The 21,483-nt window shown below is 39.6% G+C and overlaps 1 long non-coding RNA gene across 1 annotated transcript; it reads left to right on the top strand.

Moving 5' to 3' along the window:
• The first annotated feature begins 1,502 nt into the window (after window positions 1-1,502).
• Window positions 1,503-20,145, top strand: LOC110988520 (uncharacterized). Its single transcript, XR_002599455.2, has 3 exons — window positions 1,503-1,698; window positions 9,698-9,766; window positions 19,411-20,145. It is a non-coding gene; the product is annotated as an uncharacterized LOC110988520 (long non-coding RNA).
• The last annotated feature ends 1,338 nt before the right edge of the window (window positions 20,146-21,483 follow it).

Raw genomic sequence — 21,483 nt, 5'->3', positions numbered from 1 at the left:
ACCCCCAGCACCACCACCGCCCAACCAACCACACACGGCACTTTCACGCTGAGCACAACTCCGCCTACATCGCGGCAACACCCTTCCGCCCGTCACGCGTTCCATCCAGTACTCAACGCTTTCCACCGTCAGGCTCAACGACAGTACACACGGACGCGCATCAGTGAAACAGCAGGGCTGTGGAAGTCACTTGGGTATCACGAACACATTACGACAAGACGGCTACGTACCGTATTAAACGGAAAACGCGGAGAGGGACGAAATGAACCGCAACGACAAGGAACGGAGAGGGAAACATACAAAAAGAATCCACGGGAAAACGATCGGGGTCATTGATCGAGCTTAAGGAAGGATGGCAATTATAGCTATTAATTACGAACAGGGTAATCATACAGCAGCTATGCGTGGGAATAAATCTCTTTTGGAAAACTGTCGTGGCTCTGAAGAGAGCCGTTGGTTTTGAAATGGGAATTCGGCGGTCTAGCCCCCAAAGCCGTACAGCGTCCGCCCTTGCCTCTTGAGCGCGTACACCACGTCCATGGCAGTGACAGTCTTCCTCTTGGCGTGTTCGCAGTAGGTGACCGCATCGCGGATGACGTTCTCCAGGAAGACTTTCAGGACTCCACGCGTTTCCTCGTAAATGAGACCGGAGATGCGCTTCACTCCTCCCCGGCGGGCAAGGCGACGAATGGCCGGCTTGGTGATGCCCTGGATGTTGTCACGGAGGACCTTCCGGTGGCGTTTGGCACCCCCCTTGCCCAGTCCTTTGCCTCCCTTGCCTCGTCCAGACATGATGTTCTTGCTCTGTTCAATCGCTAGTGCAAATGATGCGGACGACAAGCCGGCAGAGCAGGTATAACGCCTGCGCGGACGCGGTAGAAGCTGCGCGAGCGTGCGGTTGGGGCGACAGCGCCCTCTGGCTGGCGGTAAACGGGGTCAAGAGAGCGAGGTCAAAGGTCCACGGGGGGGGGGACGGACAGAAGGAGAATTGGAGGAGGGGGGGGGGGGAGATCGTCATGTGAAAACCCGTCAAAATAAAATGCGATGACGCCAGACAAGAAGTGGGTGTCGTGTCTTTGTCTCTCTCTTTTCCCTGCCACTTTTTATTGGCATTCTTGCATGCCTACAGGCCAGTTCCATTTTGGAATTTGAACCATACGCAAATGGAATATAGAGCCACTTTAAAGGCTCTTTTTTGTGGCGTTCCACCGAACTTAAAGGTTTTGAGCGTTAATCTAGCTACCACTTTCGTGTTCTATACAACTTGAAATTCACTAAGAAAAAATTGCTTTGGTAACAGATATTTTGACAGTATACAAACTGTGATTTGGTCCGCGTAGGCTTCTTTGCACCTAATTTGCAGGTGAACTTTTCTGGCTACGGCTTATAAAATCCACTTGGTGTTATTGAAGTTTCATTAGCAAAAGCCATTTTCTTTTACGCTCCCCTACTACTGGCTGTCTGCACTTCTTGTATGGTATCTAACTCAAAGTGACAAGCTGGCCCTGCTGCCTGTACGGCGATTACGGAAGAAAGTCATACGGGTAGCGAAAAATAGCTAGGCTTACGGTTACCTAATAGTATGCGATATTGCAACTATGAACCGGGGCCTAAATTCGTCGTCTACACTCTTATGTCCGTAGCCTTTTGCCATTGACAGTCTCGTGCTATCAACAAACAAGCACAATGCGGTGACAGGTGAGTTAAGTTCCATTCAGGCAGTAAAACAAAAACTTTACAAGAAAATCTAATACTGCATCTATTTTTAGAATTTTATTTTTACTGGGATAAGTTTCTTTACTCAGACTGAATGTACACTGGACTACATCCACCAAATTTTCCCATACATTTACTAGCTCTTCATGAAGTCACTCTACTTTTACATGTCCTGTCTTATCCATTGATTTGACGGTGAGGCACTTTTTTGAGGGGGGAGGTGACTGATATTTCATTTTTGTATTTTTTTTCTTGGAAAGCATACTTCAATGGTAAGGAAAGTAATCAGTATATTTCTTTACCAAATATTAGCACCAAAACCTGTGGATCACAACACCATGAAATCAATCGCTAGTGAAAATGATGCGGACGACAAGCCGGCAGAGCAGCTATAACGCTGTTTTCCGTTGATTTTTTTTCTTCCCCAATGTCTGAAAAACACACGTCAGTCACTTTTCAATTTTTCCTCTGACACCAAAAGCTACTGGTACCATTGGGGTTGGCACCATATATGACTATATATTTCGTACATATATAACCCCCTATCCCCCTGGGATTTATGCCCAGGGATTTAGACCAACTACACTAATAATAAATATTAACGCATGCATTGGTTACAAAAACTATGCCCTGCCTCCACAGACAGGATGTTGTTTTCACTGTTGGTAAATTAATTTGGACCCTTTCCAAATTCTTACAAACAAGGGGCCTCCTGCTTTGGACTATTTTGACCATGCCAACATTTCTACCACTGCATCGTTTCACTATACCTTTTGTTTGTCATCAAGAATGTAATGAGAAAGGTTTAACTTACCAAAGTGTCTGTAACTGCTGCAGTACTTCTGTTGTCCATGCTTCATCATTAATGGACACCATCAATGGTATAGTTCCTACTGATAGATCTACTCAGCACAAGACTGCACTAGAAAGTGCAAATTGTGAACTCATAACAGACTCTACCTTTAGTAGCCTTTCACTTCTAAGTGATAAAGTTCACCTTTGGTACACACGTACAGAATAGACTAAATTGCTTACACAGAAACTTCACAGTCACAAAGAAAAACATAATTTGGCCGTAGTATACCTATGTCTTCACCTGTAAGTGTTCAAATATGTGGCTGATGCATGAGTGGGCTACATATATTCAGACATCAGATTCAAATGGGATCAACACTTGAAATGGATTAATTGCACTGACCAATTTCATTAAATTTGACTATGTGGCTTATCAACAGCCTAAATGGATGCTCAGATAATGCTTGAAACCTACCACTCCTTTAAAATAACCATTCTGATTAAACTACCACCCTTCCTGGTAATGGGTTAATACCCAGTACTATGCAAAGCACATTCTGTTGCAGGCTAGTTTCAGTGAAAGATTTTTAGGTCATTTTAGTTGCACATTCTTAGATAAATGCCTGCGAAATACACAAATTGTCTGAATTTTGTTCCCACTGCTACACATATTTACAACGGTAATTCCTTCAAGTACACACCTACACAACAATTATTAAGACAGGTCCAGCGGTTGAACCCTCACCTCCTTAGGCCAGTACGGTACTCCCTCATCCATTCAAATCATCACATTTACATCATTTACTTAATGCACATATATTTACATGTGTTCAGAGTTAAACAACTGAGCATATTAGGGATTTTAATAAATTTTCTATCAATCTGTAAGTTCAGGTTTCCAGAAATTAGCTTAGAAAAAATCTTATTTTAACAAATCTGGCAGGAAGGAACTATCTAAAAAGTGCTGACTGGGGTCAAGTCTAGTCTATTGCATTGTGGGGGGGGGTCTGTCAGACCTTACCTCTGCCAATTATGATGGTGGTAGGTGTTAGACAGCACAAAAGCATTCTATCCTTGCTTGACAGAGCTTGAATGTTCAATTGTGGGATTCATGGTATACATCTTAAAATATGGACATAATTATGTATTATTATATATACAGATACAAAGTTATGTAAATAGGGCTAAAAGAATGTACTTCAGTTGTTTAATGTGATATGCTCGAAAAATGACAAATTCAATTATCAAATCTTCAGTTCAACAGAAAAAATTATTAAATATACTTTACTGACTCACACTATTAAAAATGATGTCCTGTCTATCTCATCTGTACTTGTTTTAAAAGGAAAAGGTACAGAAGCAATGACCCTTCACCCTTTTCCTTCATTTTGGACATCATTCCATGTTCACTTTTTATTATGTGCTTTGTTAAACTAAAGGCACAGCGTGTTGTACACGTACATGTTTTGTACATGAAGCAAATGAGAATGTCAATGTGATAAATTTTGAGTTTACATATTTATAACACAGACATTTGATTACACAGAGCTGACTCAGCTCTGCACATTTTTTAAAATAACAGCTGCCACACCTGTCATGGGTAATTTCCACAGTGCCTATTCCATCCAGATTTGTTTGTAGGTCTGTCCAGAGTAAAGACACATTTGTGTGACATTCAGTACAAATCTCCAATAAACTGTAAAATCTTGCCATTAGTTTTGGTATACATATATCTGCACTGTTTCTGATTGTTGCCACACAGAAAAGTAAAGATAAAATGAGCAGTATTTAAGAAATTACAGAAGTTTATGCTTGAAGATATAAAAAAATTGTCACATGAACAGATACTTTGTTTCTTAAGTATGAAATTTAAATTCAAAATGCAGTTGAAAATTACCTGCAATTTATCAAATAAACTTTTTACTTGACTTTGGGAAACTTTCATAATCTTTTAGAACAATTCCTGTGTAGAATACACTACAAAAATTGTGTCAAGAAAAAAATTATGTTTGTGCACAGATATCACATTTGTCACATAACAGATGTAACGTATAATCACAGGACATTTTTTTGGTGTTTGAATTAGAGCATGAAAACAGAATTTTTCACAAATTAGACTTGTATGTTATTAGTTTTCAAAATCATTTTTGTAAAAAAAGACTATTAAACTTCAGCTACAATATGAAAGTTTTTCTAATGAGTCACGTTTGTCACATGCACAGACATAATGTTTGTCACATAGCATAACCTGGGAACAGACAGTCTTCTCACTTTCATTTAAACACAATGAACCAACTTTTCTAACGAATTGTTTGTTAATTCATTTCATTTGGTTTAATACGACATGTATGTGCTCATAAGATAACTCTTCAAAGCATTTAGAGGGAAAAAGGGTTGTGACAAATATTACAAAATAGTGGACAGACAGTGGCAACTCCTCCCATCAGATCCTAGTTGTTTCATCTGATGGAAAAACAAACACTAATATGATGTCAACTATTATTTATTGTACACACTTTTCTCAGGAATGTATATGGGTCATTCTGTAAATAAAGAGTCCAGTTGAAAAATCTACTTTTTCAGACTTTTGAAGTGATTTTGAGAAAATGCATATGCACAGCTATTATTTTGTAGTGTGGTCATGTCTCATAATTAGTTACTATAAATGGAAGAATGCTTTCAAGATTGCTTTTGATTTTTTTTTCAAGGCGGAAAAGAGGTTGTAAACCTTTGATTTTGTGATAAAAGGGGAACAGAATTTATTAACTGCATGTGTGCAGTATTTCCAAATGTCTGGTGTTCTAAATAAATTATTATAATTTTCTGATTAGAAAGACTGAGAAAAGAAGTCTTCTCAATAAATACGTTGAAACAAGTTTGGTACCACCACTTTCCTTTCAACCCTTGGCCTATCTTGGGTATCAACCGTAACATTTCGTGTCCCAGGTTCTTACGTGAGGAACAATGATACTGTTTGGGCGATTAACAGCCAGTTCGTGCACGCGTGATGGTAGGCGATCCCCATGTTTTGACAATTCAGAAAAAGAGCACGATCGACCAAGAAATTGAGTCATAACGAGTCATCGATATTTATGTTTTCATGTCTTTCGGAATTGTTACGGTGTGAAAACTGAAGATGTTGTAGCGACATGACGCAATGGAAAAATTAACACGAAACATTCCGTAGATACGCGTCAGCCAACTGGCAATCCATGCCAACTGTGCACGGCCGCAATGTTTGTGTCTTAGCCCGAGCGACATGAGCAAGGGAAGAACGTTTTGGGAACGTCACTTGTTACGTTGTTATTTATGTTACGGTGTATCATTTCTGTAACTCTCTCAGTATAAGTTATATGATCCTTGTTCTCTTGCCGTGTAAATGAAATAAACCACTTGTGTCTGTCTGAAAAAGCGATGAACTTCTGCACGTTCAGTCGTTGAAATGCGACGGGAACCGGCTCGTGTCGTGATTACGGTGTGATAAACTTCCGTAAATTGAAAGCCATTGACTCAAATAATTCTTCATTAACCCTAACAGCCCTGAATCCACCAATTTTAATATGATTTTGCACACACCCTAGGGAGTCAGGGTTTCAAGCAGTTTTTATCTGGTAATTTGTGCTTCTTTGTGATTGCAGTTCAGCAATTTTGTGCAAAGGATTGAACGACTTCATAAAGTCGTATACGTAATGGTGACGCTGGCCCGGCTCGTGTTGCCGTGCTGTAAGTATGATCAGTCGAAGTTATCCCTTGATCTGCCCGGTTCATTATTGACAAAAGCAACCCTAAAGTGATGTCCCATAAGAGAGTTCAATTGTGACATCGGGTTGATAATGTTGATTGATTGCTTTTTACAGAATTGAAACCTCTATATTTTGATCTTTTCGGTGGAACTTTTACAACGTGTCATTGTACGTGACACGAAATACTGATTATGGGGGACAGTCCATTCATTGGTAGGGGTGAGTAATCATTTTCGTCCATTCGTGGGTTGGTGTGTGGGGGTGTGTGTGTAGATTGTATTTAATTTAATTTTTTTTTTCACAATATCTTGATGTGAGCGTCGTCTAATAACATTCTGAATTTGTGAAACAAGGCTTTGTGTGAGTGGAAATTTCCAGCTTTGGTGGCTTCCAATACCTCCCTATTTCATAATGGAACTTGCTTCCCATGAATGTACAGTACCTGTTCCTTGCAGCATCACGGTTGCTGTACCTACCCAAACGACCCGAACGTGGCACACGTCGATTTTGGCGGCAATTTTTTTTCCTAAATTTATTTCAAGTGAAATTTTATCAAAAAAACAAATATATTCTCATTCACAATTCTCAATTTTACTGACCCGCTACGTAGTTCCGATAAAATTATATTTTGGTCAGTTTTACTTTTTTTTCAAAAATGATTTTCTAATAAACTTGTGGTTTGGTCCATGTAGCATAGACAATAATAATTTATAAAAATTCATCAACTTTAAAGAAATTCTTTGAATACGTTTATGTGGGATTTTTTTCTACTGAGCAACGTTAGGGAACACTCATTTGAATTCTTGCCCAATATCCAGATGGCACCGTTTTTGAATTTCAGACAAAATTTCATGACACGAGAATTGTTCACAAAGTTCCAATGGCATGTTTTATGAAGGTTACAGTTCCTTCATTTAACCAAATATGAATTTCAAGTTCCATGATGTTGTATTAACAGTGCTCTTCTTATACCTGTATGTGTTCAACCGTAGAAGAATCTGTTCAGTACTGCACCTTGTACACGAGGACATATGCATTTTGACTTGTTTAAACTCTACCTTGTTGTACTGGCACTTTGTGCAATAAACAGTCCAACCACCTCAACAGCAGAAATACATGTAGTAATTTATGGTGCAAGGTCTTTAGTGTAGCTTACTCGTTAACATGTTAACACGGTGTACTACTGCATCTACAGTGATATGCTTGGGGATGGTTTCAAGTCAACTCGACCCCAAAAAACTTGGACCCATAACCAACTCAGACCCATAACTAACTCGGACCCATGCCAACTCGGACCCACCCTGAGTCAACTCGAACCCAACCCGAGGAACGTTTAGTTTCGGTGTGATTGTTATCAGAGTGTTCTAAATAACACTCTCAGACATTAACTGTACCAGAAGTAATTAAAGCACTGTCTCCTGATGCCCAAATAGATGATGAAGTTTATTTCCACTGGAAAGTGAAAATGCTTTACTAAACTCAGATATTAGATTGACATCTAAACGATACTGTACGGTATAAATCTCTTTATAAGACAAAATTAAATGTTGTTAAAGTGTGATAATTTATTATCACTTACACTACAACGTTTCACTGGATACGTAAAGCCAAATTTTTGGAAACGGCAATGATTAGAATTTGATGAAAGTTTCACATGTAAATGATTATCTAGTGTACTGTTTAAAAGAATTAAAATTGGCAGAAATTGCCTTGGTTGCAATCCGGAACATCTATAGAAGCAAGAATATTTCGGGATCCATGCCAAAATCATCACTGCAAGGACTGTCAAGCTTTGTGCATTTCATTTATTATCACAAAGTTGCCAAAGTAGTGTAAGGCTTGGTAAGTCCGAGTTGACTCAGGGGGGGGTCCGAGTTAATTCCGAGTCGGACTTGGTTAGGGGGCCGAGTTGGTCGTGGGTCCGAGTTAGTATTGGGTCCGAGTTGGCGTGGGTCTGAGTTGGTTTAGGTCCGAGTTGGCGTGGGTCTGAGTTGGTTTGGGTCTGAGTTGGTTTAGGTCTGAGTTGGTTTAGGTCTGAGTTGACCTGATCCCTTGGGGATGGGGTTAATGGAGAGCTTAATATAAAGTGGCAACCTTAGCCTTTGTGGCTTGTGAAACACACTGAAATTCGAAAACACTTGTTGAAATAAGAATTGGATTTAAGTATTCCCCCATCTTCATTAGAAGATATACGTGGACATGTACAAAGCAAGAATGCCAAATTGGTGTACACTGTACTCACACTCACTAAAACTAAAACTCTACTTGATCTATCACGTGCCACAGTATATTATTTCCAGCTTAAAAGGTTGTGCTAGGAGTTTTCAAATTTATAACTTCTTTTTTTCAAGTGTATGATTCAAAGAGCCTTATGTAACAATTTGAATTAATTATGTTTTGTTGGATACAGTTTCATTAAGTCACATGTACATATATGTACATTGTTGTTCCAAGTGCCATCACTTTTATTGTGGTGTGTATTTATATGAGTAGAAAAATTAGCAATAAGGGAAGTTTTTTCAATGAAGTTTGTGTTGCAGAAAGCTTTGCAGTCAGGATAAATACACAAGTTGAGAAATGTTTCTGGTGAAACAGTTCACCTTCATATGTACATTTTTACAGTTTTTAAAATAAATCCTGTGGTACATGTATGGTGGCAGATGAGAATGACTTTTTGACTCAGCGAGTGTTTCACCTCTGGGTAATAATACCAGAAATAGCCAAGGGGACGATTCAGTGTCTGCTTCTATTACGAAATTGTTTTGCAGGGAATGATAAAGTGCCTACCAGTACTTACGTACATTTACATATTGCGTAAAACTGGTGATTGACAAGCACAGGGTCTGAAACATTGGATGACGTTTAACTGGGACACCGTGTTTCTGTTACGAGGGAAACCTTACATTCATTGACCTGATACAATACTTTTTTACATTAGATGGGTTATTTTAAACAAATAAGTGCCTGAGTTCACTTTAGTGTTTTTTTCTTGATTTTACCTTTGTTCAAGACTGATTGAAACAACCAAACAGTTGTGAGAGTAAGCACTCTGAAATCTTGCCCGAGTTGAGAATCCCATTCCAGTGATATTCCATACATCTGTCTCAGACTGCCACTTGTGTCACTTATGTTCTATATTGCCAAGTTTATTTACTCAATATGTAGGTGCCCTGGTTTGATTTTATATCTGGGGATATTAATTAGTGGAAAAGTTATTTAGTGTCCCAGTTACTTGTGAAATTTGATGCGTCTTGTCTAATTGTTTGGCCTGGAACTTGCTAAATAATGTAACTGGTTGCATGATTTTTGTGTTTCTTTAAATTTCAGATGTTGGGCAACGTAAGTAAGTGTGCTGGAATTGAATGAAGTTGTTTTGAAATTTGGACTTCTATGTTCCACTTTGGACCCCTTATTTATAGAAAAACCCATATGTTTGTGTTCAGGTTATCTGCTCAAGAAATGGCAACATCAGCCTGTTTCATGTCTGTCGCTCTCCGGGCAGACACCATGAGGTATGTTATTCCTTAATTACTCCTCAAATTCCGGTTTAAAACAAATTACAGAAATGAAAAGCCATGGATTGTGACACATTTCTCAAATGTTATACCTGTAGCACTAATGTTTTAACAGATGAATTGCTCTTCTCTGTAAGAGTGGTATTTTAGATAATCTGAAAAACAGTTGGTCAGCGCGCTTGTCACCTAGCATACCTCCGATGTTTGTTGGTCAGCGTGCATGTCACCTAGCATACCTTTGATGTTTGTTGGTCAGCGCGCCTGTCACCTAGCATACCTTCGATGTTTGTTGGTCAGCGCGCATGTCACCTAGCATACCTTCGATGTTTGTTGGTCAGCGCGCATGTCACCTAGCATACCTTCGATGTTTGTTGGTCAGCGCGCATGTCACCTAGCATACCTTCGATGTTTGTTGGTCAGCGCGCCTGTCACCTAGCATACCTTCGATGTTTGTTGGTCAGCGCGCCTGTCACCTAGCATACCTTCGATGTTTGTTGGATCTGTTTGAATTTCGATAAGCTTCTCTGCAAGTTAATCCAGGTGGTCTGTTTGGTCTACCACCTTCTCCGCAAGTTGCTCCGGTTGGTCTGTTTGAATTTCTATCAGCTTTTGCTTAATTTGATCCATATTTTGTAATACATATTATTTTAAAAATGGCAAGTGCTCTAATGATGGTCGGAGGAGCCATAGTCAATGCATTGGCGTTTACGGGCTCCAATCTTTTATTCAGCATCTAGTGTAGACGAGGAAAGAAAGCGCCACGATTTAGCTCTAGAGCAATTGGCACAAGCCAAGCAAACCTGGCCAGAAAATCGCGTGCACATGCTAGATTATTTAATGAGTGCATCAGGCAAGAACGTGCTAGTCAACAGACATTTGTAAACGTGGACAAAGCGTTGCGAGCTTACTCAGAGTTGACCAGTAAAAATGTGTTGTTGTTGCTTCCGCAGCCAAAACTGTCCGATTGCTACGTGCCTTCGGAAGATCAAAAAGTTAGAGAATTGGTGTGGATCTGCTTTGGTCATTTTTTTGGCTTACAAGTTTAGTTAGGTTAAGTTTAGTTAAGTTTTGCTCAAGTTTAGTTAACTTTATTTTAAAAAAAACTTCAAAACTATGGATAAAGTAAAGGATAAATCAAAGGAGACAGAATTTTCTAAATTGTTTTACAGCCCACAAGGCTATTGGAAGAGCGAAAGTGCCGTTGACCATTTGCATCAATTGACGGGTGCAGACAAGTCAGTTATTAGAAACTGGTTAAAGAAACAAGCTGTTTGGCAAATCTGTATACCTGCCCCTGATTACATACCCAGGCCGACAATGCGGCAGTTGGAATCTGTAGTACCAAATGAGGTGCATCAGATGTGTTATACTTGCCTTGGGATCGGGTGAACCGTAAAACTTTTAAATACGCTTTGACCGTTAACGACGTGGGATACAGGTACAGAGAGGCCAAGCCATTGACAAGTAAAACTGCCAAACAAACGTCGGAAGTCGTTAAACAGATTTACAAAAGGTTGCCTCTGACCTGGCCTAAATTTGTCATGGTGGATGTGGGATCAGCATTTAAAGGCGAGTTTAAAAAGTTGTTTGCCAAACACAACGTCGAAATACAAGTGGGTGAACCGGGTGTTCATAGGTCGCAGGGAATCATCGAATGGTTTAACCGAACATTGGCCGAGCATTTATTTGGCCATCAATATGCACAAGAAATGTTAAACGTAGGCGAACGTAATGTTGAATGGGTTGTAAGGTTGCCCCAAGTAATAAAATCGCTCAACAAAGAAAGACTAGATTAATTGACAAAGAACCTGCAGCAGCCATCAAGTTAGACTATGTGAAACAAGCACCAAGCGTGCCTGAAAGGGCTAGTGATAAACAACAAAAAGAACCTCCCCCCCAAAAAGAGAAATTGAACTTCCTTCAGATGCAGTTGTTAAGTATCTATATTACGCAGGTGAGCAAGAAGGTGGCACTGTCAAAAGGACGACCGTTCCGGTCTGGTCCGTGGACGTTTACCAAATTGAGAAGCGCACAAGTCAGTTTAAACGGGTCCAAGGTAAGAGGGTGAAAACGGGGCCCACTTTATATTACCTGTTGGACGGACCCAAAAGGAGTTTCATTAAAGAAGAACTTCAAGTGGTACCCGAAGACACCGAGTTGCCTCCCGCTGAGTAAGGCAAAGGTGTTATGACCTTACCGTTTTCTATTGTCAAGTTTAACGACTTTAAGTTTAGTGGCGTAAAAACTAAGCCTAGAGTTTCTTCCTTGTTTTCGGAGTCTGAATTAAAGACACATTCGTAAACGAGTGAATCGTGTAGTTCTTTTGGCCTAATGTTTTCTAAGGCTTGCCAGCTTTTATGGGGTAAGGCTTGTCTAGCGAGCTCCAGGTCAGTTTCTTTAAACCCCTTTCTAATTGATGTAAAATGCCCATGGGCCAACGTGTCCACACCCTTTTGTAACAGGTAAAGCTTTGTGCCCAAGGGTGACAGACACAGTTTATTTTGCTTGATGGTGAATAGTTGATGTTTGTCTTATCTGAACAGTTGCTGCTTAAAAAAGTGTTGTAACCATTCAAATAGGCACCTTTTATAAGCCTTGTGTGACAACTGTTTTGGGGTTACTACTTTGGTAACTCCTTTCCCCTTTTTCAAATTCTGTTCTTCCGTTAAAATGGAGTACATTTTTGGCCGTATGCAAATGGTTTCCGATATCACTTGGCCACCAAATTCATCTTTCATCTTGCTAATTACTTTTTTTGTTTTTCGGATCGTAAAGTATATGATCGGGCGGGTACTTGCTCAAATTGAGTAGGCCACACTTTTTGCGTAAGTAATTGGTTAAATCATCGGTTTGAATCTGAACAAGCAGGCTGTCTGTATCGGTGTACAAAAGACTGATAGATCTGTTTACGCTGCAGTAAATGGGCCTATTCAACTTGCCAATTCAAGCTCCTTGCATGATTAGATGCGCGTCGTACTTCTCCAAGTTGTGTAAAATAATGGGGACAGGCGTTTGCTTTGGTACCACTCTTAACTTCAGATTGCAGTGAGCGTGTGCCAGACCTTGATACTTGCCCGTTACGTGGCAATGTTCTCGGACTTTTCTAAACTTCTTGATGGGTTTTTCGCAAGTCATGCAAATGAAGTCTCTGAAACCACCGTCGTTTAAGGAACTAAAGGCCGCCTTTTTGCTTTTAGTTTTTGGTTTGTCCGGGATTGGCATCGACACCATGATTCTTTGGTTGGGCTAATGTGCCTTTCACAGATCCAGCAGATGTTGCATTTGTTGTGAAGTTTCTGTAGCTTAGTGTCCAGGTAAGGGGCTTTGGATTGACAAATGTTTCGTTAATTGTGTAAACTTCTCTAGATAATGATTGCACAAAATGAAAGGCTGCATCTTGACCTCTGTACGTTTTGCGACTAGTACATACACCGTCACATCTAACAACTGCGTAAGAATAGCCGGAGGGTTTGTGGTGTTGTACCTTGGCCATGTTTAATGGTTCTACTGGGAGACGCTCTAAAACAGACTCGAAATCTGCGTAGATGGCAAATGGGGCATCTTGCTTATTTTATAGTTTTTAAACTTGAGAATGTTTTAGCCCTTTACAGGTAACTCTACTTTGGAAGGTGCTGTGTCCATTCCTTGGCAGTCTTCTTGGTGTTTGTCTCGCTGTTGTTCAGTTTGAAAGTGAGATAGCAATTGAAGCGTCAGTGTGATTTGCCATCGTGATTGTTGACGTCACCCATTAACTGAGAAAAGGTCTTAATCCAACAGTCGTGGCCTGTTTCACCTTGGTTAAAGTAAAGTAAGTAATCGGATTGCCCATGCATTTAGTTTTGTAAAGTATGGAAATGCCTTCTTTCCCCGTGTAACCGAATACATTGATTGCCAAGTTGTTTTGTGATTCGATTCGTGGAATCTGCGACAAGGGAGTGGGAAAGCCCACTTTTGTAAAATTTAAGCCGTCGTCTGCAGTTTAAGTTGAAGTTCTGTCCTTGTGTGTCTTATAATTGGGATTGGTTTCCAGCTGATGTCAGACGTTTCTAAATATAACTTTAAAGCAGCTCTCAACGCCCAGCAAATGCCCTCTGAGTCATTCGTATTTTGGACGTTAATGATTGCTTTCTTGTCTGTCAGTTCTTTAGGCAGTGAGATGTAAGATTACACTTTACCATGTTGATGTAAAACGCGCTGACTGCGCCTCTCTGTTTGTGACCTTCAACATCTACAAGTTGTTTTGCTATTTGTTCCTTCAAGGCACGCTTGACTTCCCGTTTAGAAATCACCACGTTATTTTTACTCATAAATGTGAAAACGCCAAATTTAGTTTCAGCTCTGGGCTTTTCCATTTTGAATTTGACCTTGATTGCCATTTGCAACTTGTAAGAGCCTATCTCTTTAAACTCGGCCAACGCTTTATCCTCGATAGACTTTTTGTAAAAATCGACAAAGTGAATCAAGTCGTCGGCAAAGAAAGTAGGCGCCAGTTCCCAATTTCTGTAGTTACCTTGAAAGCGCTGGATTCTGCGGATGTTTACCTCTTCGATTGCTTCTGGTTTAATGTAAGATTTAATTGCAGTGATTAGGTCTTTTCGCAGTACGTTGCCTTTGTGCCTGTGGCCGTTAATGATATGTTGTTGTCTTGTGCTATCTGTAAGAGTTGACGATACGACTGTCTCGTGAGATTTTTGAATTGTTTGTTGATTCGCTCGAAGTGCTTGTACAAGTTCAGGTCTGGTGTGTTGTTTACGTTTAGCTGGCGGAGGTAATGGAATGTTATGTTGTTTGACAAAGTCGGATAAAAACATTTTTTTCAATCGTCTAAAGTCTGATAAGATAGTACGACATTGGGATTTTGTTTTCGTATTCATGTCTTTATTTATATATATTTTTTCTCAAAGCGTCAGGGGAGAGTCAGTTTTACTGAGAAATAGAGAAGTCTCAGGGAAGTCCCTTTTTGGTTTGGGAAGTCATGAGTTTTGGTTCGGGAAGTCACGAGTTCGGGGGAAGACCCTTTCTGGTTCGGGAAGTCACGAATTCTGTTTCGGGAAGTCACAAGTTTTGGTTTGGGAAGTCCCTTTTGGTTTGGGAAGTCACAAGCGAAAAGGGAGAAGTCCCTTCTGGTATGGGATAAGTGAAAATGAGGGGGCTGGTCCAGAACTGTCCTTGGCATACTACTTATTTAGGTGCATCGTAAATGCTGAACTTGTGCCGGATCACCCTGAAATCTGATTTGTTCCAAGACAAAATTTACACCTTTTTGTTACCAGCTTTGCTGACCATGTACTCCTTGTGGTCTTAAACCAAAGCGTATAATGGCAGATTTATATAACATCTCTGATTACTTGTCAAGTTGTGTGGCAATGTCAATTACAGCGCAGAGGCAGAATTTTATCACAATGGCACAATAATCACTGGAGCAACGGATCAAGAAAAAAATGGCATCTGTATACGAAGTGCACATACATGTATTTGCAGAGTGCAGATCACTAATTCAAGTGAGAATTTGTGGCCAGCTCATTAGCATTAAAAGTGCCCCACAGTATCTTTTGAAAAAGGTGATTGTTTGGCCCCCAGAATGGTGAGATTGTGTAAATCGTTGCTTGGATGGACTCTCTGGGTCTTTGAGCTTTCGTATGAGAGCAGAATGGCTAAAAACTACAGTTAAAAAATGGTCGTAAGTGCCCGAGAAAGTTGAGGGTTGCCACTTGCAAAATGCATGGCTGCAATGGGACTTTGGGAAAAATCACTTTTCGGGAGGTGATGTTGTTTTGTGGGAATAATTAAAAATGTAATTGGTTAACCCACAAAAAAATCGAAAAGAAATTGAAAGATTAGGGACTAGACAATAATTTCATTTGTGTTCTGAAATCTCAGGGATGTTGGCATGCAGGCATGTATGTTATCGGGCCCTGAACAGTGCAGATTTTACACTGTTTTCAATGGGGCTTGAATTTAGTGGACTGTACCCTGAAGCTGATCGCTGCCTTATTATACAGCGCGTAGTTCATGCATTTCCCTATCTCGTTAGCATGCAGATTTTCATGTTAAGACTTGACAGACGTGCATGCATGGACCGAAAAAAGAGATTGTATCATATCGTGTACATTTATGATGGCAGCAATACTACTCTACAGTGTACACAATTGAGTGTATGTAAACGATTCTGCACAATGAGTGCAAGTTTGTGTTTGTATGCAATATTGGTGGTGTTAATAGCAAGACTGGCAAAATACCAAGACTGTGGGGGAACAAGACCGAAACCACAGGGTACCGAGACCAGGAAAGACCGGTCTCGAGACCTACAACACTGGTTTGTAGTTGGGTATTATACAGACGTATTATTTGATCGTCTGTGAGCAGCTAGAGACGCCTTGTCTATAAATCTCAACAGAGGGCGATCTTTGCAGTCTTAACTGTACGAACGAGCAGCCATAAGGCCCACAGACTGATTTCAGACGTTTTAACACACACAAGCTATCCCGTTGTGTTGAATCAATGCAATGGCTACTGTACTTGGGCAGGGTATCGCTGAGTTGAAAACCAGCGGTCCCAGACTCACAAGGCATAATGCATGAATATCACACTATTATGATAAGTGCTTACTGCACGTGTTAGAACCCACTTCTTTCAGCAGATGCTTTCAATGGAGGTCTTGGTCCGTCTCCAAATGAACCAGTTTATTGATATTTCTTGAAAAATAGAGGAACGGTCCACCGCGTGACAATGATGTCATCTTTCCGGAGGTCATATAAGATGTCTTTTGGGCTTAACTCGGCACAATGCAACAGTACGATGCGAGTTTTTGCATAAAGTTTTGGCATTGAGTGATTGTCATCTGCATCATGGTTAAACCATGATGCGGATGACAATCACTTAATCATGAGGATGGAAAGCAATGATAATATAATGTAGCTGATGGGAAGAGCTTTATATACTTAGCGTGATGTCATAATGAAGTACACCCGCTGTACCTCCCCATATGCACAGTTATGAACCATGACCAGTCATCTATCATGCATGACCTTTCACCGACCGTTCTTATGTCCATGTAATTGTTTTGTCCATGCATGTGCCACATATGTACATGTATAGTGTATAATTACATGTATGTAAAACATCAAGGAGTTTCGGTTTATTTTTTTCCATGCTGTCTGGGAACCACTTTTGGCCAACAACATTACAGCCTGATTCATGAAAGTCAGTTTGAGCATGTACATGTACACTTTCACTCTTTGGTTGTGTAGTGGAGACAACTTTAACTTGGGTGATTTTTTTTATTAGTACTTGCAGCCTGTATTAAGATAGGGGTGGCACCCCTTAGTTTACCCAGTTGGAGTTGCAGTGTGTGCCCCCCCCCTGGTGTTTATTTCATACTTAAGTCCATCATGTAGCATAGCTAAAGCTTCAGTAGCAGGTCAGCTGGCAGAGAGTGAACACTCATGTAACCTGGCATCCAAATCTGCCCTTGCTGTATTTAAGAATCGACCTGCAGTGGACTTGGTAAGTTTCTCCCCTTTTCCTTTTTTGTGAACATGATCATGTGCCGCTTTACTTTGTTTTGACATATTAAGGTTTAGCTCTATAGTCAAGTCAGCAGTTTTCCCTTGACAGAGATATATTTTTTTTAGGCTCTCCTTTTGATCCATTTTTGGAGGTCTGAAGATACTTGCTGATTTTTCCCTAGAGATGCCGAAATAATCTGTAGTTTTGCAAGTGTTTTTTACTTTAATCTGAGGGCGTCATGTAACTTTTCATGTTTTTGCTGAAGCTTATCTTTTGAAACAGAGTGTATTGTTTTTTAGTATCCGTGAAAAGTTTCCACTCCTTTTTCAGTTGTTGATTATCCCAGGCACTTGTAACTTTTGGAGTTCATGGTTATTGGAAGTGTTCCTATTACATGTATTGCTTGTGGTTTTCCTTTTTTTTTTTCTTTTATTTTTTGCTGGAAGTGCCATGAAGTTGTTCTTTATATAAGGTTGTTTTGTTTAGTAGACTGAGTTTTTTTAGTTTCGGAAGTCAGATGATTGGAGTATGTAGGATCGAGAAGTTGGAATCTCTTGTCTAAGAACTTTGTGCTGTTTAATACTTGAGATGCTTGGACACATTTTTTCTTTATCTTTTCCTTATTTTTTTTGTATTTTAGTTAGAAATTTTAGGCATGGAATACACTTGTTCATATTTCGACCATGTGATTTTTATCTTGTGTAAGGCCAGTTTCTTTGTTCTCTATTCCTTGCCACATGGTTGAGGCAGCAGCTCTTAGTTTATGACTAGGGAAGTAGGGATTACACATAGGATTAGAGTGTCCTGCCTTCCAAGAAGAGGCCAGAGTCTTTTGTTTATTACATCTTTATTATTCACGAGCTGAGTGTCAGTAGCATTACCTACCCTCCTTCCTCCCATGCTAGAAGTTTATGACGGATTAAGTTTTACCTTAAGTACAGGTAGCATGGCTGTGCATTGCTAGGTTATTATATGAAGATTTTTTTTGTTGTTGCGTAACATTTCATTTATAAGTATCCATTTTTTTCTTTCTTTGCAGGTTGTTAAAGCTGTTTGTGTAATCGATTTGTACTTTTCTTGATACTGTGTTGGCTTTAAGGTTACAGTTTGAATATTGTTGGCTTATAGTTGTGGTTTGACTTGGCTTTGAGTTATAGTTTGAAAGTTGGTTTGCTTTTGGTTAGTTCCGTTGGTTTTGGTTTCTGGTCATGGTTTAAATTTTCCTTGGTTTGGTCCTTTTCTTTTGATTTTTGGTCTGGGTCTATAGGTCTTTTGAGTTGGTTTATGGTCATGTGAAGGTTGGTCATTATTTTGGTCCGTTGGTCTAACCGTCGAGGATTCTTTTTAGGAAGATTAATCACTGTATCTGACGCTTTCTCTTTGGAGTAATTTTTTGATTTCTTGTTAATCTCTTGCCTTTTTTTGAATAAATCTTCTTTTGATTGGTTGTTCCGGAATTGAAGAAATTTTCTCTGTGTTATTTTCTTACAAAGATCTCGCGCCTGTCTTTACCCGATCCCGGATTGTTTATCTTTTTGTGCTAATCCCCAGCGAAAGATTTTTTTTGTATTTTGCAAGCGAGTTTCCCCCAGTGTCTAAAGTTTTCTTAGGTGTGTCATTTTTCCAGGCTACAGTTGATATTTCTAAAATTTATGATTTGCCACAAATTGGACAAAACATACTATGAAACATATTTTTTTCACCCACATTTCCCAGAGTGTCCGTCAAATGACAAAACAATATTTATAACAAAACTAACAACCTTTACAGTTACAACAAAATTTAAGAAGTGCCGTGACTGAAAAAAAGGGATGATCAAAAATCCTAATTATAAAGGACTTTCATGCTGTCACATTTTGAACCCATATTCGGGCACAAGATCGCATGCGCTAATGCATTATGTAAGAATTCGTCACACATGACACTGTGCATGCATTTGTATCCAAAGTCACTTATTGAAGGTACATTTTAAACAAATTGGATTTGACCAACTTTGTAGCTAAGCGTAAATTGGGTTGTAGACAAATGTTGTAACATCGTAACTGTGGCAAGATTTCACTTAATGCAACACTTTCATCACCAAAATGTTTCAGATGATTATTTGCAATCAGATTTTTTTGTCTTTGTTACAGGAAGCATACAGTGCTGTTGGCCGACGGGGCCAACCTTTTTACTTTTGAATTAAATGTGTGTTTTTATACGAAGCTGGCGTACCCTCCCAGACTCAAGCACCTCAAAGAAGGCATTCAGTGGGTTGGATGGATTGTTTTTTATTTTCTGAAAATGAATCAACTGCCTGTCATCCACCAGAACTTGAACATTCTTGATGTCACAACTAATTATTTTGCGCAGCATTTTTCCAATCTTCTCAATTTTTTCCTTGTTTTTGACAGTGAGAGAGTTGAACAAAATGATTGAGCAGAACGTCACAACTGACTGTATTACAGAAACGTAAAATGAATTGAGAATATCTCTATCTACTTAAAAGGATTTTGGCTTCCAAAGAAAATACAATCATTGATTAGCCTTTGCAAGGGTTCTGTTGATATGCTGGTTCCATGTAAGGCTATTGCCAAAAAGAACACCCAGGTACTTTTAACTTGATACAGTTTCAACACATTGTCCATTCAACATAACTGGATGCATGCCATTTTTAATTTTACAGAAGTCGAAAATCATTTCTTTAGTCTTATTGACGTTTAAGATCAGCACATATCCTTCACACCACTGGTAAAGGAGGGATTTTGCATTGATTCCTGTCACTACTGTTAACATAGTATTTTTCCCAGACTCAGGAGTGGTAATTTTGATACGTTCAATTTGATAGTTCAAATAGATTATCATCTTACATCTTTCATATGTAATTTTAATATTGATGTTTTATTTTCTATTAAATCCTACAAAAGGCGATAAACTGTTGTTGGTTATATTAAATAAAGGAAACAAAGATTAAAGGAAAAATAGTGGCGATGTTTGAAGTAATTACTTTTCTTATTGATCCGCATGATTTCATTTTTCGAACAGATAATCCTGCATTGAATAATACCAACACAAAACCTTAATGCATGTACGTGCAGAGTCTTATGGCAGCACAAAATCAGTATACTACAGGAAACAATTACCAAATGACGACCTGACAAAAAGATGATTGCTACGAACACCCCAGCACCAACAATACAACGTCTTTCACATTAAATTCTCACCGACCAGATCCACTACACGTAACGTCCGATGTACAGATGAGTTGCGACGAGTCGTTCCAAGGTGAGTTGCGACGAGTCATTCCAAGGTGGGATGGCAGCTCCGTTGTGTTGTGTAGGCAGTCGGCAAAAGTGAAGGGGCAAAGTTCAGCAGAAGAAATGTAACGTAAAAGAATACTTGCGGATCTTGCAAGATTGATGCTGGTGATTAGTGCCGCAGATGCCTTGGTGTACTTGTGCTATGTTGGCAAGTCACAATATATGTAGCTTGGTGGCTGAGAGGCCTGGAGACAGCTCTTCAGGTGGACTACAGAAACTCCCGTCTGGCACCCTCTTTCAGAACATGCAGTTCAGTAACTAAGATAGAGAGCATAGTGGTCCATGCCACATTACTAATAAAACCACATTTACGGGCTCAGACCAATGCAACCGACTTTCTATGAGTTACATGCTTTAGTAGCTGTACATTGTGTAGGAAACTTCAATAAAATACCATCTTCCATGTAAGTCAACATGTGAAGGAGAAATATCTGAGGCACTGACCTAGAACAAATCTTAAAACTAGACAGGATTTCCCTGGGAATACATTTCCCAGTCCCACACATCATGAGGTAGGAATCAATCCAGGAAAGCTCCAACTCTTAATCAGACTGGTTATATATACAATGTAGGTATATATAAAAACAAAATCTAAAGCTTGACCAAGAGACAATTCATATCTCTAACTTCTGATGAATTCAATGCATATCAGAATCTACCGAGTATACACAAACCCTGTTCAAATAAATCGTAGTCGTCAGAAAAGCATTTCAAAAGCATTAGTCCAAACTGTAGGACTGCACTCAGTCTATCACTTACACCATGGATGTGATGGGTGATAAGTCCTGACTTACACATATATTCAAAATCTGCTCATATTTCTCAATGCAGTGAAAAGCACAACTTATTCCCAGTCTCCACTAAGTTATTAGTCAAGGTGATTGAAAAGTACACTCAAACTGCCTC

Source organism: Acanthaster planci, linkage group LG18 (assembly GCF_054643075.1).
Source record: "Acanthaster planci isolate LZ-2023a linkage group LG18, COTS_SCS, whole genome shotgun sequence".
In the NCBI taxonomy this organism is placed as follows: domain Eukaryota; kingdom Metazoa; phylum Echinodermata; class Asteroidea; order Valvatida; family Acanthasteridae; genus Acanthaster; species Acanthaster planci.
Note: the sequence above shows the minus strand (reverse complement) of the source record. Positions and strands in the feature narration are given on the sequence as shown.